This window comes from Lolium rigidum, chromosome 7 (genome assembly GCF_022539505.1).
Source record: "Lolium rigidum isolate FL_2022 chromosome 7, APGP_CSIRO_Lrig_0.1, whole genome shotgun sequence".
NCBI lineage: Eukaryota > Viridiplantae > Streptophyta > Magnoliopsida > Poales > Poaceae > Lolium > Lolium rigidum.
This window is the reverse complement of record NC_061514.1, coordinates 216,565,177-216,586,386: the sequence shown is the minus strand read 5'-3', so window position 1 is coordinate 216,586,386 and position 21,210 is coordinate 216,565,177.

Genomic DNA, 21,210 nt, shown 5'->3' with positions numbered 1-21,210 from the left:
GGGGCGGAAGTTCCGGCTGGATCCTTTTTCCTGGGCGCTGAAAGGCATCTGGGAGGAATCTGGCCGGAAGTTCCGATCCTGGGGGGGGCGGAAGTTCCGGCCTGGGCGCTGTAGCTCCATCTTCATCATTTCCAACTCTCTCTTCATTGGCTTGGTCTCCATGGCTTGCGTCTTGGTCGATGTACCTGATTGAACATAGGGTATTTGCATGAAGTAGCACGCCATCCAAAGGGGTGTCAAATGCATACGTAGAAAGGAGCGAATTCACCTCTTGGTGTAGGGCTTTGGCTCGAGCTCGTGTCATTGGACCACGAGGAGGGCTTGTTGGTCTTGAGGAGGCGGTGTCCAAAGGCCACCCCGTATCATCTCCACCCCCTTGGGAAAGAGTCGTCCTCGACTCTATGTTCTCCTCATCGCCATGATAGGGTGAGAGGTCGGACACATTGAATGTGTTGCTCACCAAGTACTTGGATGTTGGTATGTCGATGATGTAGGCGTTGTCGTTGATGCGCTTGAGGACCTTGAAGGGACCATCGCCTCGGGACTTGAGCTTGGAGTTTCTTTCTTGAGGGAAGCGGTCCTTGCGGAGGTGTATCCATACTAGGTCTCCTTCATTGAAGATCCGTGCTTTTTTCTTCATGTTGAGTCTATGGCTTGACGAAGAACTTGTTGCTCGATTGTTGCCCTTGTATCTTCATGTAGCTTCTTCATGTATTGGGCTCGCTTGTCGATGTTCATGTTTACTTGCTCATGTAGCGGAAGAGGAAGGAGGTCAATCGCCGTAGGTGGTTCAAATCCGTATACGACCATGAATGGGCTTCTCATTGTTGTAGAGTGCTTGGCGCGGTTGTAGGCAAACTCCGCATGCGGGATGCAATCTTCCCATGCCTTCAAATTCTTCTTGACAAGAACTCGGAGTAGTGTGGATAGGCTTCGGTTCACCACTTCGGTTTGCCCATCGGTTTGTGGGTGCGAGGATGACGAGAACAAAAGCTTGACGTTCAACTTGGTCATTAGTGTCTTCCAAAGGTAGCTCATGAATTTGACATCTCGATCCGACACAATGCTTCTTGGTACACCGTGGAGTCTCACAATTTCCCTAAAAAACAAGGAGGCAAAATGTGAAGCATCATCCGTTCGGGAGCATGGTATGAAATGAGCCATTTTAGAGAATCAATCAACCACTACAAAAATTGAATCATGACCATATTTGGTTCTAGGCAATCCTAGCACGAAATCCATACTTATATCGGACCAAGGAGCATAAGGAATAGGCAACGGTGTATAAAGGCCATAGGGATTGGAAGTGGACTTAGCTTGTAAGCATGTTGTATATCGGCAGCAAAGGTGCTCCACGTCGCGGTACATTCTTGGCCAATAGTAGTGAGTTGAGAGCATGACATATGTCTTCTCTCTTCCAAAGTGTCCCATAAGACCACCACCATGCGATTCTTGTAAGAGCAAGAGGCGAAGCGAAGACATGGGAATGCAAAGTTTGTTGCCCTTGAACAAGAATCCTTGGTGCAAGTAGAAATCATCGATGCCCTTATCACCAGAAAACTTTGCAAAGATTGGGCCAAAGAAAGTATCGGAAGCATATAGGTCTTTAATCTCATCAAGATCCAAAACATGGAAATCCAAGCGAGTGAGTAATAGGGTGAGTTTGCGGGAAAGAGCATGCGCAACTACATTGTCCTTGCCCTTCTTGTATTTGATTGCATATGGAAAGGACTCAATGAACTCAACCCATTTTGCATGTCTTTTGTTCAAGTTGTCTTGACTTTTCAAATACTTCAAAGACTCATGGTCAGAGTGAATGACAAACTCTTTTGGTCAAAGATAATGTTGCCAAACTTCAAGAACACGAACCAAAGCATAAAGTTCCTTGTCATATATAGGATAGTTGAGGCGTGCGCCATCCAACTTCTCGCTATAGTATTGATAAGGGGTGGCCCGATCTTCTCAGTAAGCGACGGGTGTTGATGAACACGTGATGGTAGCAGCGGATGGAATCGATGATGATGAGGAGGATAACTTGTATGACGCCGACGAAGTCTCTCGATTGATTCTTGATGCCAATGCAACAGCTCTCAACCCTGCAAGATATTCGCAACTCCACACACTTGCGCACGTAGCCGCCGACCACGAAGCGGTAAATTGCAATCTTCTAATCCCCAATGGAACAGCGAGATCACACACAAACTTTCAGTAGCATAAAACTCCAGATCGATGCGAATTGGAGAGTAGTATTCAATAGTTTTGCAGAGCAAACAACTAAGAACTAGGGTTTATCTTAAACGTGGTCTAAAGCAACTAGGGGGTCGTCCAAGGCACTTATATAGGCGTCCGGGACGAGTTCTGGTCGAAAAATACAAGTAAAACCGACCCGCAATAGATCTGGTCGAGACGGACTCGGACTCGGTCCGGTCCGGGATCCGGTCGACCGGGCTGTGGACCGGGCGGGCCGGTCCGTGGTCCGGTCAACCGGTCGGAAACCGGGAACCGCGAAGTTTCCGGTTTCGCCCCGTACGATAAATTTCCTCCGGTTGGCGGCCGGTTGTCGACCGGTCGACCGGGCCAGGGACCGGGCTGCCCGGCCTGGAGGCCGGTCTGACCGGGTTCTGGACCGGCCTGGACTTCTTCTTCTCCTCTCGCGCATGCCTCCCGCTCCTCCCTCGCGCGTCCATGAGATATCTTCATGTCCAGCTCCATGTCCAGCTTCACGGCCCTCTTGACGTCCGTCTTCATGTCCAAGCTTGCTCCTCTCCTCGTGCGATGCTTGTCTCCTCTTGATACCTGATGATACATAAGTAATAGGACTTAGGCAATATAAAGCTCTCATCAATCAAAGTATCATTTAGAAACAAGTTCACTCGTTGTTTAAGTAGCTTCGCACGAGCTCTTGTAATTGGTCCAATCCGAACTTCATTGGACTTGAGCTTCACAGCAGGTTCATCTTCATTTGCTAATGACGGAGGTAGTAGTGAGGTAGGGATGTCCTCATCATCTCCCCCCCTTCAAAAGGCGTCGACCCCGACGCTCCAAGGTCTTCTCCGTCATATGGTGTCAAATCAGCAACATTGAAAGAATTATCGACACCAAACTCATCAACTCGGAAGATCTATCGAGTATGCATTATCATTGATCTTGGCAAGCACTTTGTAAGGACCAGCACCACGAGGCTTCAACTTAGACTTCCGCAGCTTCGGGAACCTATCCTTGCGAAAATGTACCCAGACCATATCACCAGGCTTGAACAACATCTCTTTGCGCTTCTTGTTCATCCTTGCAGCATTGCTCTTGCCTTTCTTCTCGATCAACTCTTTAGTCTTCACATGGATCTTACGCACAAAATCTGCCCTCTTGGATGCCTCCATATTAACTCTCTCATGTATGGGCAAAGGCAACAAGTCAAGTGGAGTAATGGGTTTGAAACCATACACCACCTCAAAAGGACACAGCTCCGTGGTAGAGTGTACCGCCACTGTTGTAAGCAAACTCCACATGCGGCAAACACTCTTCCCACTCCTTCGGGTTCTTCTTGATCATGGATCTCAACAATTGTGACAAGGTTCTATTCACCACTTCAGCTTGACCATCGGTTTGGGGATGACAAGTGGTACCGAAAAGTAGCTTTGTCCCCAGCTTTCCCCAAAGTGTCTTCCGAAGTAGCTCATGAACTTCACATCACGATCGAAACAATAGTCTTCGGGACTCCATGTAGTCGAACAATCTCCCCGAAAAACAGGTTAGCAATATGCGACGCATCGTCGCTTTTGTGGCAGGCAATAAAGTGTGACATTTTAGAAAATCTGTCCACTACCACAAATATAGAATCATGGCCTCTCTTAGTACGCGGCAAACCCAACACAAAATCCATACTAATATCCTCCCAAGGTGTAGTAGGTGCCGGTAACGGAGTATACAAACCGTGAGGCTTCAGACTTGGACTTGGACTTGTTGCAAGTAATGCACCTCTTCACATACCTGTCTACGTCCCGCCTCATCTTTGGCCAATAAAAATGATCAGCGAGCATGAGTAGCGTCTTCTCACGCCCAAAGTGACCCATCAAACCTCCAGCATGTGATTCCTGCAATAAGAGCAAACGCACAGACGATTCTGGAACACATAGTTTGTTAGCTCTAAACAAGAACTCATCGTGTATGTGATATTTTTCCCATGCTTTACCAATAACACACAAGCGGTATGGTTCAGCAAAATCATGATCAGTCGCATATAAATCACATAACACCTCTAATCCAGGAATTTTAACATCAAGATGGGTTAATAGCATAGTCTTCCTAGATAGAGCATCAGCAACAATATTATCTTTTCCCTTCTTATGCTTAATAATATACGGAAAAGACTCAATGAACTCAACCCACTTAGCAAGACGCCTATGCAAAGTAGATTGGGCTTTCAGATATTTCAAAGCTTCATGATCAGAATGTATGATAAATTCTTTTGGCCACAAGTAATGTTGCCAAACCTCAAGAACTCTAATTAAAGCATACAATTCTTTATCATATATAGGATAGTTCAACTTAGCACCGGATAATTTCTCGGAAAAATATGCAATTGGGCGACCCTCTTGCATCAACACACCACCAATTCCAATACCACTAGCATCACATTCAATCTCAAATTGCTTATTGAAATCAGGAAGTGCAAGCAACGGTGCGAAGTTAACAATCGTTTCAGTTCATCAAAAGCATGATCTTGGGCAACGCCCCACTCAAAGACAACACCCTTTTTAGTCAATTCATTCAAAGGTGCAGCAATAGTAGAAAAATTGGGCACAAAACGGCGATAAAACCCAGCCTAGACCATGAAAGCTTCTAACTTGACTCACATTCATGGGAGTAGGCCAATTTTGAATAGCTTCAATTTTAGACACATCTACTTCTACTCCATGCTTAGAGACAACATAACCCGAAATATGACCTTATCTTTGCAAAATGTGCACTTCTCAAGATTACCATAGAGTTTACTATCACGCAACACTTGCAAAACATGTCGAATATGTATAATATGATCAGATTCATTGCGGCTGTAAATTAATATGTCATCAAAATACACAACCACAAACTTGCCAATAAAATCACGCAAAACATGGTTCATCAGTCTCATGAAAGTGCTAGGTGCATTAGTTAAACCAAAAGGCATTACTAACCACTCATACAAACCAAATTTTGTTTTAAAGGCGGTTTTCCACTCATCCCCTTCTTTCATCCTAATTTGATGATAACCACTACGCAAATCAATTTTAGTGAAAACAATGAAGCACCACTCAATTCATCTAGCATATCCTCTAAACGGGGAATAGGATGACGATATCGAATAGTAATGTTGTTTATCGCTCTACAATCTACGCACATACGCCATGTACCATCTTTCTTAGGAACAAGAATAACAGGAACAGCACAAGGACTAAGGCTTATGCGGATATAACCTTTGTCGATTAGCGCTTGTACTTGCTTCTGTATCTCCTTCGTCTCTTCGGGATTCGTTCTATATGGCGCCCTATTGGGCAGCGATGCTCCGGGGATCAAGTCAATTTGATGCTCAATACCTCGCAATGGTGGAAGTCCTGCGGGTACCTCTTCCGGAAACACGTCGCTGAATTCCTGCAAAACATTAGAAACACCAAGAGGAAGAGGGGTCATGTCGTTAGAAACCAAAACCGTACCCCCGTACATGAGCACAAGAGGCATGGCTGTAGGATCCTCACTAAATTCTCTCATGTCTTGTTTGGTGGCTAATGAGACTAAGGAATTCACTCTCTCACTTTTCGTTATATCACTCACGGCATTACAATTCTCTCGCCTATCTATGGATGCATCCTCCAAGTTCACTTCAATCTTCTGACGAGACTCATTGACAATTTGCTCGTGGTGACATAGGCTGTAAGTTAATTTTCTTGCCCTTGAACTCCAAGTGATATGTATTGGCGCGGCCATTGTGTTGCACAGAACGGTCATAGAGCCATGGCCGGCCCAACAGCAGGTGACAAACCGTCATAGGAACCACATCAAAGTCAATGGAATCCGTATACGGTCCAATCTCAAAATCAACTCGCACCATGTGGCTCACCTTCATCTCACCATTATTGCTCAACCACTGAATATAATATGGATGCGGGTGCGGTAGATACTTCAGTTTCAGCTTGGCACATAACTCTTTGCTTGCTAGATTGCGACAACTCCCGCCATCAATAATGACCTTGCAAGCTTTATCAGGACCAACTAGTGCCTTTGTTTGGAACAAATTACAGCGCTGTGTAGATGCACTTGACTGCACATTAAGAACACGCTGCGAAACAACAATAGTTTGAGCTTCAGAAGGGAAAGCATCAAAACCATCACTATCATAATCATCCTCATCTGGAGCATTTGGATCAACATCATCTCCAGTTTCATACTCATTGTCCTCATTAATGATCATAACTTTGCGATTAGGACAATCCTTCTTGAAGTGACCCTTGCCACCACATATATGACAAACCATATCACGGTTGCGCGCTGTTGACATGTTAGAACTAGTTCCACTTGCTGCAGGAGCGGGCTTCTTTGTGTTGGTGACACTAGAGACCGGCTTGCTAGACGAAGAAGGAACATCCGCAGGGCGCGTAGATGGTGCCATGGAGGGCGGCGCGCGGGGTGTGTAACGCCCAGCGCCTGTAGCACGGCCCTTCATTTGCAGTTCTTCAGCCAACTGTGACTCAGCTTCTCTTGCATGATGTAGCAACTCATTCATAGTAGCATAAGTGTGATGACGCACAATACCCTTGATGTTAAATCGGAGACCATTCAGAAATCGCTGTAGTGTCATCTCAAGGGATTCTCGGACACGGGCACGCTGCATAAGCATCTCCATCTCCATGTAATAAGCATCAACTGTCAACACGCCTTGTTTCAATTGGGTCAACTTGTCAAAGACGGAACGCAAGTAATTGGTAGGCACAAAACGAGCTCTCATTGCCGCCTTCATAGCACGCCATGTGATAATAGGCAGCTCACCATCTTCTTCTCGAGCACTCACAAGTCCATCCCACCAACGCAATGCATAGCCATCAAACTCAGAGGAAGCAAGCTTGATCTTCCTATCTTCAGTATAGTCAGGATGTAAACGCCATAATCTCTCAATCTTCAGCTCCCATGTAAGATATTCTTCAACATCAGTACCTCCTTCAAATCTGGGAATTGAGAACTTGGGCTTACCCAAACCATCGTCTTGTTGTTGGAGAACACGTTGGGCTCCGACGGGGACAAAACCACGACCACGGAACGCATCACCAACGCCACGTCCAAGACCACGACCAACACCACGCCCTTGAGCATGAGCAGCTTCGGCATTGTCACCTTGCACACTGCCATCTTCATCAAGTGGTGGTTGTTGTTGCACCATTGTACGTATCTCACCAACGGCGGTTGTCAAAGCTTGTATAGATGCTTGAAGAGTCGTCACCGATGTTTGAACGGTATTAACCGCTGTAGTAGTCTCATCGACCTTCAAGTGAACACTCTGAATATCCTTGTCCAACGCTTCATTGGCAACACGGATTTCACGTTGTAGGTGATCACGTAGTGCCTCATACTCCAGCCAAGTAACTGTCGCTGCTGGATCCTTTTTCTGCATCACATCAACATTCTCGGTAGAAGACATGATTAGTAGGTTAGTGCACTAAAGAAAAATCTTTGGTGGTACTCTCACAACTCACTCAAAACTGATAAGAAAGGTAAATCTTACCGCTCCAAAGTGAATTAGTATTGCTTACCAACTTGGATTGACGGACTAGTGCACGGATGTAGCGAAGCGAATATCAAGGGTATAAGAACAATCACACGACAAAGCAGGATATATGTGGGGCTGTAGGTGGGCTACCTATTTGCACCAATAACAAGCTCTAGCGCTGACCGTAGACAACCAATGATACTCACACAAGGCGATATAATGGGGCAATGCAACTATATGTGGGAAAGGTTGCAATGCACTAGAGAGACGCTAGCAAAGCTCAACGAGACAGGCACAAGATTGCTCAACTACGAGTGCAGTAAAGTAAACTTAGGCCTTCACTTGATTCAACTAGCACAACACTTTTCTTTTTTGTAGAACACACGCAGCTATGTAGCTCTTTTTGCTTCTTTTCAATTTTCTCTTTTTTTTTTTTGATTTTCTGACACAACTCCTTGATAACACGGCCAACAGAAATTGCAAAGCACCAAAACCCTAACGAGCAGCCTGTCGAGCGGTAAAACTAGTCTCTTCTGGGGAAGTTCCTAGTCACTTTATATCGATAGGCCGTGTCTATGGTTGGGAACAAGCACACTGTACGCTATGTGGACTCGGAGTAACAAAACGGATACCACTAGATATAGTAACACAAGATGATAGAGTAAACACAAACCCTAACAATTCTACTAGATGAAAGATAAAGAGACGCAAAAACAACTACGAAAAGCAACTAAAACTCGAAATTAGTGCAATCTAAGGCTATGGCAAACCCTAACCCTAATTTTTTTATGGCTTTTTCTCGGATAGGAAAACACTCACAACTCAACTATGGGGTGGATTGTGGATGGCTTACCGAGGAAAACTGGAAATCTGATACCAAGATGATAAGGGGTGGCCCGATCTTCTCAGTAAGCGACGGGTGTTGATGAACACGTGATGGTAGCAGCGGATGGAATCGATGATGATGAGGAGGATAACTTGTATGACGCCGACGAAGTCTCTCGATTGATTCCTGATGCCAATGCAACAGCTCTCAACCCTGCAAGATATTCGTAACTCCACACACTTGCGCACGTAGCCGCCGACCACGAAGCGGTAAATTGCAATCTTCTAATCCCCAATGGAACAGCAGATCACACACAAACTTTCAGTACCATAAAACTCCAGATCGATGCGAATTGGAGAGTAGTATTCAATAGTTTTGCGTAGCAAACAACTAAGAACTAGGGTTTATCTTAAACGTGGTCTAAAGCAAGCTAGGGGTCGTCCAAGGCACTTATATAGGCGTCCGGGACGAGTTCTGGTCGAAAAATACAAGTAAAACCGACCCGGAATAGATCTGGTCGAGACGGACTCGGACTCGGTCCGGTCTCGGGATCCGGTCGACCGGGCCGTGGACCGGGCGGGCCGGTCCGTGGTCCGGTCAACCGGTCGGAAACCGAGAAACTGCGAAGCTTCCGGTTTCGCCCCGTACGATAAATTTCCTCCGGTTGGCGGCCGGTTGTCGACCGGTCGACCGGGCCGGGGACCGGGCTGCCCGGCTCGGAGGCCGGTCCGACCGGGTTCCGGACCGGCCTGGACTTCTTCTTCTCCTCTCGCGCATGCCTCCCGCTCCTCCCTCGCGCGTCCATGAGATATCTTCATGTCCAGCTCCATGTCCAGCTTCACGGCCCTCTTGACGTCCGTCTTCATGTCCAGCTGCTCCTCTCCTCGTGCGATGCTTGTCTCCTCTTGATACCTGATGATACATAAGTAATAGGACTTAGGCAGTATAAAGCTCTCATCAATCAAAGTATCATTTAGAAACAAGTTCACCTGTTGTTTAAGTAGCTTCGCACGAGCTCTTGTAATTGGTCCAATCCGAACTTCATTGGACTTGAGCTTCACAGCAGGTTCATCTTCATTTGCTAATGACGGAGGTAGTAGTGAGGTAGGGATGTCCTCATCAAGTATGCCACGGGTTTTCCATTTTGCATAAGTACACCACCAATTCCAAGTCCACTCGCATCACATTCTATCTCAAAAGTTTTGGAAAAATCGGGAAGGACGAGGAGTGGTGCCTCGGTGAGTTTATTTTTCAATTCATCAAAAGCGTGTTGTTGTGCCTTGCCCCAAACAAACGGAACATTCTTTTTAGTAAGCTCATTCGAAGGGCAAGCAATGGTGCTAAAATCTTTCACAAAGCGTCTATAGAAACCGGCAAGTCCATGAAAACTTCGAACTTGACCAACATTGGTAGGAGTGGGCCAATTGTGGATGGCCTCAACCTTGGAGGAATCAACTTCAATACCATTAGCGGAAACCACAAATCCAAGAAAAACCAACTTGCTTTGTGCAAAGGTGCACTTGGGAAGATTTGCAAAAGCTTTTCATGCGCAAGATGCATAAGACTTCTCTCACATGTTGTGCATGGTCCTCGAGATTTTTGCTATAAATGAGAATATCATCGAAATAGACAACCACACTCTTGCCAATGAGAGGTCGCAAGATGTGATTCATGAGACACATGAAAGTAGATGGAGCATTTTAAAGACCAAATGGCATGACAAGCCATTCATAGAGACCAAGTTTGGTCTTGAATGCCGTCTTCCATTCATCACCTATTGCAATGCGGATTTGGTGGTAGCCACTACGCAAATCAATCTTAGAGAAAATCGTGGCACCACACAATTCATCAAGCATGTCATCTAAACGCGGAATGGGATGGCGATATCTAACGGTAATGACATTGATGGGGCGACAATCCATACACATTCGTTGCGACTCATCCGGTTTAGGAACGAGAATCACGGGAACCGCACAAGGGCTTAAGCTTTCACGAACGTACCCTTTTTCGAGGAGGTCTTGTATTTGGCGTTGAATCTCCTTTGTGTCTTCGGGGTTGGTGCGGTAGGCGGCGCGGTTTGGTAGAGGGGCGCCGGGTATGAGGTCGATGCGGTGCTCGATTCCTCTAAGCGGTGGGAGTCCATGAGGAAGCTCTTCGGGGAAGACATCTTGGAACTCCTTCAAAAGAAACAACAAAGACAAAGGAAGTGTTGTTAAGTTGTTAGTCTCCGAGGATGGCCCCTTGCAAATGAGCACATAGTGCAATTTGGTGGATGGGTTGTGGTGCACTTCTCTCATCTCACTCTTGGTAGCTATGAGGACACTCTTCATCTCACTCACATATGGCTTGTGGCGCTCACTTTCTTTTTGGTGGGTCACTCTCTCACCGCTCATCTCACTAGTGATAGTAGCTTCCTTAGCCCTCGCTAAAGCCTTTGCATTGTCCGCAATTACTTGGCTAGGAGTCATTGGGCGCAGGATGAATGTCTTGTCGCCAACCTTGAAGCTATAGGCATTTGTGTAGACATCATGGTTTGCTCTTTTGTCATATTGCCAAGGGCGAACAAGTAGCATGTGGCACACCGTCATGGGCACTACATCACAATCAACGGTGTCTTCATAGGCGCCAATCTTGAAGGATATGGTGCCGGTGTGTTGTATCTTGACGTTTCCATTGTCACTTAGCCATTGCACATGGTAAGGGTGGGGGTGTTTCCGGAGTGTGAGGTTGTGATGTAGCCCCGCTCACCGACGACACTCCATCAAGACCAACTAGTCCCCCAAGAGGACCGATGACACGAGCCCGAGCCAAGGCTCTACATGATGAGGTGAACTCGCTCCTCACCACCCTTGATCTTGGTACACCTTTGGATGGATTGCTACCTCATGCCGACGTGCTATGTGTCATTAGGTACAAGGAGCATCAAGACCACGGAGAGGAGGACAAGCCAAGGTCAAGGGAAGGAGAGGAGCAGCTGGACGCGAAGATGGACATGGAGCCGGACCGAAGTCGCCCGAAGAGCGCAAGGAAGAGAAGATGGACGGCCGGTCCAGAATCCGGTCGGACCGGCCTCTCGACCGGGTCACCCGGTCCACGGCCCGGTCCGACCGGCCTCCCGACCGGGCCGCCCGGTCCGAAACCGGGATTTGCGCTCGTGCCATCCGGGCGCACATCCGGGGAACTTGAAGCCTCGTCCGGTCGCCGCCCGGTCCCGAGGCCCGGTCCGAGACCGGCCCGCCCGGTCCACGGACCCGGTCCGACCGGCCTCGCCGACCGGCCCCGCACGACTTAAGTTATCTTTTCGGCCCGAACTTACCTTTTCGGCCTGTGACGCCTTGTAAGACTATATAAGTACCCCAAGTACCCCCTTTAGCTCTTTAGACTTGTTTTGAACTCAAACCCTAACTTTGAGCTTAGTCTCCCTTGGGTATCATCCCTCTCGTAATCAAGGCACCTTGGTTGTTGACTTAGATCTTGTTGAAGGAGATTCTAGTACTTGTTACTCTCTCTCCTTCCCCAAGCTCTTCCTCTCCAATCCCAATCTCTCTCCGGGAATTCTACCGCGTGTCTCTTCCACGGAGATTCTATTGGCGTGGTCCATCGAGCCACGGAGGTAAGCATCGGGTGTATCGGGTTGGTGTGCGTGCGTGAGTCTCGGAGTTCCTCGTGTACATCGCCGTGTTCTTCGTGTTCCTCGCGTTTTCCCATCTCCCCCTTTGGTTTCGACGTCAATCCGCAAGATCGGGCCACACACGGGGTCTTAGACCTCATCATATGGTATCAGCAGCCTTTGGTTTCCGCGGATTTGACCCTCCACCCACCCGATTTCGTCCCTAGAAAATTTTCCAAAAAATCCCCAAAAATAGCCCCAAATTGCCTCTTGACCGATCTGTGATTTGGTTGCGTTTTGAGTGGTTTTGGTCCGTGGATTTGGAGTTGTTGTGCTTGATCTACTATTTCCCCAACTTTGAGCCTCCAATTCCATCGTTTCCCTTCGATTTGGTCGATTTGGCTTGGTTTTCGTGAAGAACAGGAGAGAGAAAGCTCATCCCGCGAAATCCGGTTGAGCAGCCGGTCAACCGGGCCTACGACCGGCCGAGCCGGCCCAGCACCCGGTCAACCGGGCGGCAAACCGGGCAAGCCGGTCCAGAACCCGGTCCGACCGGGCCTCCGACCGGGCGACGCAACGCCTCCTTCGACCTCGACATCCGGCGATCTCCACCACCACCACCACCACCACCACCACCATCGCAGGTATAACTTGCAGCTGTCACCTTGTAACCCCTCTTCCTTTTGCGATCTATCCCATTGAGCATTGCTTGTCTAGTGTTGCGAGACATTGCACGTGGCCCCGCATTGTGAGGTGTGTGTGTCGTGTTGAGTAAGGCACCCAAGCAAACACTCGTGTGGCAAGATAGCAAAAGCGAGGCTAACGCTAACATAGTGCGTCAAAAAGCCCCAAAAACACAAAAAGAGTGCGAGTAGCACCATACATCGATACATCCATACGCCCATACATACAAAGTGTCCATGTGCCACCAAAGATACAACGAGTGCAAGTGCCAACATATACAAAAGAGAAAAAGCTTTTAAGCAAAGAGAGATACGAGAAGAGAGGTCACGTGTGAATCTAGTTGTCTCTTCCTTTGCAACCAAAGCTTTGACTCTCCTTGTGTTAGTGTGACACCGAGCATCCGCACATACAATTTTCCGCTCACTTTTGGTTGCACTAACCCCGCTTATCTCGTGTGTGTGTTCCACATCATTTTTTCCGTGTTTATAGTGATCTTCGCATCAACTTTTGGATTTTCGGATTTCCACCACTCTTAACAACATACTCGATCTTGGATTTGTCTTTTGGCTTTCCACAACACTCGCCTAACACCATATTTGCTAGCTTTTGCGTGTGGTTTTGCGTGTGTTCCCGATACACTTGATCTTGCTTTCGGCTTGGTGGATTGCCTCAATACTATCTTACCTTGGTAAGAGTGCGAGGTAGTCTCCTTCCACTAACATACACAACCTAGTGCTTGTCTTTGTATCATGGATAGGAGCGGAGATGATGCAAGGGAGGGAGAAATCCTCCGCAACACCGAGAGGTTGGCTACTCAACACAACCTATGGACGCAACGCCAAGAGTTCAAGGAGCAACTCACCCTCTTCGAGACGCGCATCGATGAGCAATACGATGAAGTGGCACACAACTTCTCCGTTGTGAACCAAGACTTGGCTCTCCTTCGCGAAGCTACGGACAACTTGAATGGTCAAATGGCGGCCAATGATGCGAACATGGAGCGGCGCATGGATAGCCTCGAGCGCGCCATCACCAACTTGGGTCGTCATCGCCGACACCGCTCTACTTCATCATCCTCAAGCTCATCACAAGACTACTACTCTCATGGTCACCGTTCGTCCTCAAGCTCCTCCTCAAGGCATGAAGACCATCATCGACCGCATCGCTCACATGCTCGTCATGAAGACTCTCGCTCCAACTCTAGGCGAGGAGAAATACATCGCCATGCTCGTCCTCAAGAACGTCCTCCACAAGATCGTCCTCAACCGGATGGCCATGCCCACCATGGGCGTGACGGCCACCCACATGACAACGTCTTCCACAACATGGAGCCACATGGTGATGCTCAAGGCCATGAACATCAAGACCAACCGAGGCGTGATCTTCGCAATCATCCTCGCCATGACCAACGTGGAAGAGGAGAACCACCACATGAGCAAGATGAGAGGGCCATCTTTGGGCGTCGCCAACCACCTCGTCAAGATCTTCAACAACCTCGTCAAGATCTTCAACCACATCCTCACCGTGAACCAAGTGAAGCAAGTGTGCACCTCCAACACCAACCCAATGCTATGGTTGGCCGTAGAAGACCTCCTATTCCTCCTCAAGCCGCAAGAGATGAAGGTGCCCCTCCTCGTAGAAGAAACTTGGAGGATGAAGAGAACATGTTTGGACGACTCAAGTTCACCATGCCAAAGTTCAAGGGTGAAGAAGATGCCGAGGCCTACCTCTCATGGGCACTCAAGGTCGACAAGATATTCCGCATCCACAACTACTCCGGTGCCAAGAAGGTGGCTATGGCGTCGCTTGAGTTCGAGGACTACGCAAACACTTGGTGGGAGCAAGTCCTCACTCTTCGAGAAGAGAAGGGTGAACCTCCAATTGCCACTTGGGAAGAAATGAAGAAAGAGATGCATGCTCGCTTTGTCCCCACGCACTACATGACCGACCTCTTCAACAAGCTCCAAAAGTTGAAGCAAGGTACCAAGACCGTCGAGGAGTTCTACAAGGAGATGGAGCTCACTATGATGCGAGCCAACATCCAAGAGTCCGATGACCAAACCATTGCTCGCTTCTTCAATGGCCTCAACTATCCCATCAAGCGAATTGTGGAGTTCCAACCTTACTCCAACATGGTTGAGTTGGTCCATCAAGCAACGAAGGCCGAGCGCCAAGTGATTGAGGACATCAAGTACTCCAAGGCCAAGACCTACTTCTCCTCCAAGCTCGCTACATCGACTCCTTCTACTACATCAACTCCTCATGCTACAAGTGCCAAGGCCGACGTGTCCTCTACAACATCCAAGAAGCCGACTATCCAAAGTCGCATGAAGCAAACGGTCTCCTCCACCGCCTCCTCTAAGGCATCCACGGGACCCTCTAGTGTCACTTGCTTCAAGTGTGGCACCCAAGGTCACAAGTCGTTTGAGTGCAAGAACACCAAGGTCATGATCACTATGGAGAATGGTGATATCGAGACGCTTGATGAGGATGAATATGAAGCCCTTGTGCAAGCCGCCGTGGAAAGTGAAGAAGCTTATGAGCAAGAAAGTGGAGAAGATCCTCTCCTATGTGAGCATGACCCAAGTCCCTCACTTGTGGTCACAAGGGTGCTAACTACGCAACCTCATGATGTGGAAGAACAACGGTGCAACATCTTCCAAACCCGTGCCGGAATTGGTGGCAAGTCGATCAAGGTCATCATAGACGGTGGAAGTTGCCATAACCTTGCAAGCACCGAGTTGTGTGAGAAGCTCCACCTCACTCTCCGCAAGCATCCTCACCCTTACCATATCCAATGGTTGAGTGACAAGGGCAACGTCAAGATACAACATACCGTCACCGTCAATTTCAAGATTGGACCTTATGAGGATACTATTGAGTGTGACGTGGTACCCATGACGGTGTGCCACATGTTGCTTGGCCGCCCTTGGCAATATGACAAGAAGGCTATACATGATGGACTCTCCAACACATACACCTTCAAGGTCAACGACAAGAAGTTCGAGTTGCGCCCCATGACTCCTAGCCAAATCATCGCCGACAATGCGAAGGCTCTAGCGAGGGCACAACACCACTCCCACCATAGTGAGTTGAGAGGTGAGGGAGCGACCCACCAAATGGAGAGTGAGCGCCACAAGCCATATATGAGTGAGCGAAAGAGCGTCCTCCTAGCCACCAAAAGCGAGTGGAAAGAAGTGCAAGCAAACCCATCCACCATATTGCACTACGTCCTCATTTGCAAGGGACCGTCCTCGGAGACTAACGACTTAACCACAATTCCTTCGTCTTTGTTGTCTATTTTGAAGGAGTTCCAAGACGTCTTCCCCGACGAGCTCCCGCATGGACTACCACCGCTTCGAGGCATCGAGCACCGCATCGACCTCATACCCGGCGCTCCGCTTCCAAACCGTGCCGCCTACCGCACCAACCCCGAAGAGACAAAGGAGATCCAACGCCAAATACAAGACCTCCTCGCTAAAGGGTACGTTCGCGAAAGCCTTTCCCCTTGTGCGGTTCCCGTGATTCTTGTGCCTAAACCGGATGAGACGCAACGGATGTGTATGGATTGTCGCCCCATCAATGCCATTACCGTCCGTTACCGCCATCCCATTCCGCGTTTAGATGACATGCTTGATGAACTTAGTGGTGCCACGATTTTCTCTAAAATTGATTTGCGTAGTGGCTACCACCAAATCCGCATGGCTATTGGTGATGAATGGAAAACGGCATTCAAGACCAAACTTGGTCTATATGAGTGGCTTGTTATGCCATTTGGTCTATCCAATGCTCCATCAACTTTCATGCGCCTCATGAATCACATCTTGCGTCCTCTCATTGGCAAGAGTGTGGTTGTCTATTTCGATGATATTCTCATTTATAGCAAAAACCTCGAGGACCATGTGCAACATGTGAGAGAAGTCTTGTGCATCTTGCGTCATGAAAAGCTTTATGCTAACCTCCCCAAATGCACCTTTGCTCAAAACAAATTGGTTTTCCTTGGCTTTGTGGTTTCCGCTAATGGGATTGAAGTTGATTCTTCCAAGGTAGAGGCCATCCATAATTGGCCTACTCCTACAAATGTTGGCCAAGTCCGAAGTTTTCATGGCCTTGCCGGATTTTACCGCCGCTTTGTGAAAGACTTTAGCACCATTGCTTGCCCTTTGAATGAGCTTACCAAGAAGAATGTTCCGTTTGTTTGGGGCAAGGCCCAACAAAATGCTTTTGATGAGTTGAAGAAACGCCTTACCGAAGCTCCCCTTCTTGTTCTTCCAAATTTTGCCAAAACTTTTGAGATTGAGTGTGATGCAAGTGGGCTTGGTATTGGTGGTGTTCTTATGCAAGAGGGCAAACCCGTGGCATACTATAGTGAGAAGTTAGATGGCGCACGCCTCAACTATCCTATATATGACAAGGAGCTCTACGCTTTGGTTCGTGTTCTTGAAGTTTGGCAACACTATCTTTGGCCAAAAGAGTTTATCATTCATTCCGACCATGAGTCTTTGAAGTACTTGAAAAGCCAACACAATTTAAACAAACGTCATGCAAAATGGGTTGAGTTCATTGAGTCCTTCCCGTATGTCATCAAATACAAGAAGGGCAAGGACAATGTAGTGGCGGATGCTCTTTCCCGCAAAAACACCCTTTTGTTGACTCGCTTGGATTTTCACGTTTTGGGACTCGAAGAGATCAAAGAACTCTATACTTCCGATTCTTTCTTTGCTCCGATATTTGAGAAGTGTTCCGTTGACCGAGGATTTGATGACTTCTATTTGCACAAAGGCTACTTGTTCAAAGCCAACAAAATTTGCATTCCCGAATCTTCTCTTCGAAAGTTACTCTTGCAAGAGTCACATGGTGGTGGCCTTATGGGACATTTTGGTCGAGATAAGACACTTGCGATGCTAGCCACTCACTATTATTGGCCGAAGATGAAGAGGGACGTCGAGCGCCTTTGCAACCGTTGCACGACATGCCTTCAAGCTAAGTCTACTTCCAATCCCTATGGTCTTTACACGCCTTTGCCTATACCTCATGCACCATGGACGGACATTAGCATGGATTTTGTTCTAGGATTGCCTCGCACTAAGCATGGACATGATTCTATCTTTGTGGTAGTGGATAGATTCTCTAAGATGGCTCATTTCATACCTTGCCATAAGAGCGATGATGCTTCACACATTGCTTCGTTGTTTTTCAGGGAAATTGTTCGCCTACATGGAGTACCGCGAAGCATTGTGTCGGATCGAGACGTCAAGTTCATGAGTTATCTTTGGAAGTCGCTCATGGCCAAGTTTGGAGTGAAGCTCTTATTCTCATCATCCTCGCACCCGCAAACGGACGGCCAAACGGAAGTGGTCAATCGAAGCCTCTCCACCCTTCTACGCATCCTCGTGAAGAAAAACTTGAAGTCATGGGAGGAATGCATTCCACACGCGGAGTTCGCCTACAACCGCGCCAAGCACTCGACTACATCAAGGAGTCCCTTCATGGTCGTCTACGGGTTTGAGCCGCTCACGGCACTCGACATGCTCCCGCTTCCCCTTCATGAGCGGATCAACATGGACTTCGACAAGCGCACCGCCGCCGTCAAGAAACTTCATGAAGAAACAAGAGCTACAATTCAAGAACATGTACTTCGTCAAGCTACAAGACTCAACGCCAAGAAGAAGGAACGCATCTTTGAGGAAGGCGACCTCGTTTGGATCCACCTCCGGAAGGAAAGATTCCCTCATGACCGCAACTCGAAGCTCAAGCCAAGAGGAGATGGTCCCTTCAAGGTCCTCAAACGCATCAACAACAACGCTTACGTCATCGACATCCCCACCTCCAAGTACTTGGTGAGCAACACGTTCAATGTCTCCGACTTGTCACCCTATCATGGAGATGAGGAAGGCCACGAGTCGAGGACGACTCTTTCCCAAGGGGGAGATGATGTAGCCCCGCTCACCGACGACACTCCATCAAGACCAACTAGTCCCCCAAGAGGACCGATGACACGAGCCCGAGCCAAGGCTCTACATGATGAGGTGAACTCGCTCCTCACCACCCTTGATCTTGGTACACCTTTGGATGGATTGCTACCTCATGCCGACGTGCTATGTGTCATTAGGTACAAGGAGCATCAAGACCACGGAGAGGAGGACAAGCCAAGGTCAAGGGAAGGAGAGGAGCAGCTGGACGCGAAGATGGACATGGAGCTGGACCGGAAGTCGCCCGAAGAGCGCAAGGAAGAGAAGATGGACGGCCGGTCCGGAATCCGGTCGGACCGGCCTCTCGACCGGGTCGCCCGGTCCACGGCCCGGTCCGACCGGCCTCCCGACCGGGCCGCCCGGTCGAAACCGGGATTTGCGCTCGTGCCATCCGGGCCGACATCCAGGGAACCGGAGCCTCGTCCGGTTGCCGCCCGGTCCCGAGCCCGGTCCGGGACCGGCCCGCCCGGTCACGCGAGCCCGGTCCGACCGGCCTCCCGACCGGCCCGCACGACTTAAGTTATCTTTTCGGCCCGAACTTACCTTTTCGGCCTGTGACGCCTTGTAAGACTATATAAGTACCCCGAGAACCCCTTTAGCTCTTTAGACTTGTTTTGAACTCAAACCCTAACTTTGAGCTTAGTCTCCCTTGGGTATCATCCCTCCGTAATCAAGGCACCTTGGTTGTTGACTTAGATCTTGTTGAAGGAGATTCTAGTACTTGTTACTCTCTCTCCTTCCCCAAGCTCTTCCTCTCCAATCCCAATCTCTCTCCGGGGAATTCTACCGCGTGTCTCTTCCACGGAGATTCTATTGGCGTGGTCCATCGAGCCACGGAGGTAAGCATCGGGTGTATCGGGTTGGTGTGCGTGCGTGAGTCTCGGGGTTCCTCGTGTACATCCCCGTGTTCTTCGTGTTCCTCGCGTTTTCCCATCTCCCCCTTTGGTTTCGACGTCAATCCGCAAGATCGGGCCACACACGGGGTCTTAGACCTCATCAGGTAGAGCTTGGAGCATAGTTCGGTGCTTGCAAGATTGTGGCAACTCCCTCCATCGATGATAACCTTTATTGACTTGCCATTGATTCCGGCTCTTGTTTGGAAGATATTGCATCTTTGATCTTCATTGGGGAGGACATGGGTTGTCAACACTTTGGTCACCACAAGTGATGGGCTTGCGTCATGCACACATAGGACTTGCTCTTGGTCTTCCAAGTCATCATCTTCATGATTGGTTGCGGCTTGTACCAAGGCTTCATATTCACCTTCACTGAAGTACTCCACATCTCCATCATCCCGAGTTATCATAACTCTTGTGTTCTTGCATTGAAAGGATTTGTGTCCTTGAGCGCCACATTTGAAGCAAGTGATGTTACTAGATCCGGTGGAAGCTTTGGAGGACATAGTTGATTGTTCCGTCTTGAACCTTGTAGTCTTGATAGCACTTCTTGTTTGCTTGGGAGGATCCTTGGAGGCACTAGAACTTATATTTTTGATGCTTGAAGAGGTATTTGTTGCATTTCTTGCGGCAAATAAGGTCTTGGTCTTGGCACTTGCTAAGTCTTCTCGCACTTGGCGCTCGGCCCTTGTAGCTTGATGAAGCAACTCAACCATGTTGGTGTAAGGCAAGAACTCCACTATCCTCTTGACGGGAATGTTCAATCCATTCAAGAATCTTTCCATAGTTTGCTCTTCTCGCTCATCCACATTGGCACTCATCATGGTCATGTGCATCTCCTTGTAGTACTCCTCAACGGACTTGAAGCTTTGCTTGAGTTGAGTAAGCTTGTTGAAGAGGTCACGTTTGTGGTGGGTGGGCACAAAGCGTTTGTGCATGACTTCTTGCATCTCTTCCCATGTGTCGATGGGCTCTAAGTCTTCCTTGTCACGCTTCTTGTTCACTTCTTCCCACCAAACATTTGCATATCCTTCAAACTCAAGTGATGCCATGGCCACTTTCTTTGCTTCGGAGAAGTTGTGTATGCGGAAGATCTTATCAACCTTGAGTACCCAAGATAAGTATGCATCGGGGTCTTCCTCTCCTTGGAACTTGGGCATGGTGAACTTGAGCTTCCCAAAGATTTCTTCCGCATTATGGTCATTGTGTCGAGGTATTGGTCTTGCATCATCTTCGTCCTCATTATGGTTGCGAGGTTGATGAGGTCTAAGACCCCGTGTGTGGCCCGATCTTGCGGTTGACCCGAAATCCAAAGGGGAAAGAGAGGGAGAGCGCGAAGAACACGATGAACACGAAGAACACGAGGAACTCACGCACGCACGCCAACCCGATACAATCGATACTTAAACTCGTGGCTCGATGGACCACGCCAATAGAATCACCACGGGAGAGACTCGAGGTAGAATCCCGGAGTGAGAGATCGGTGT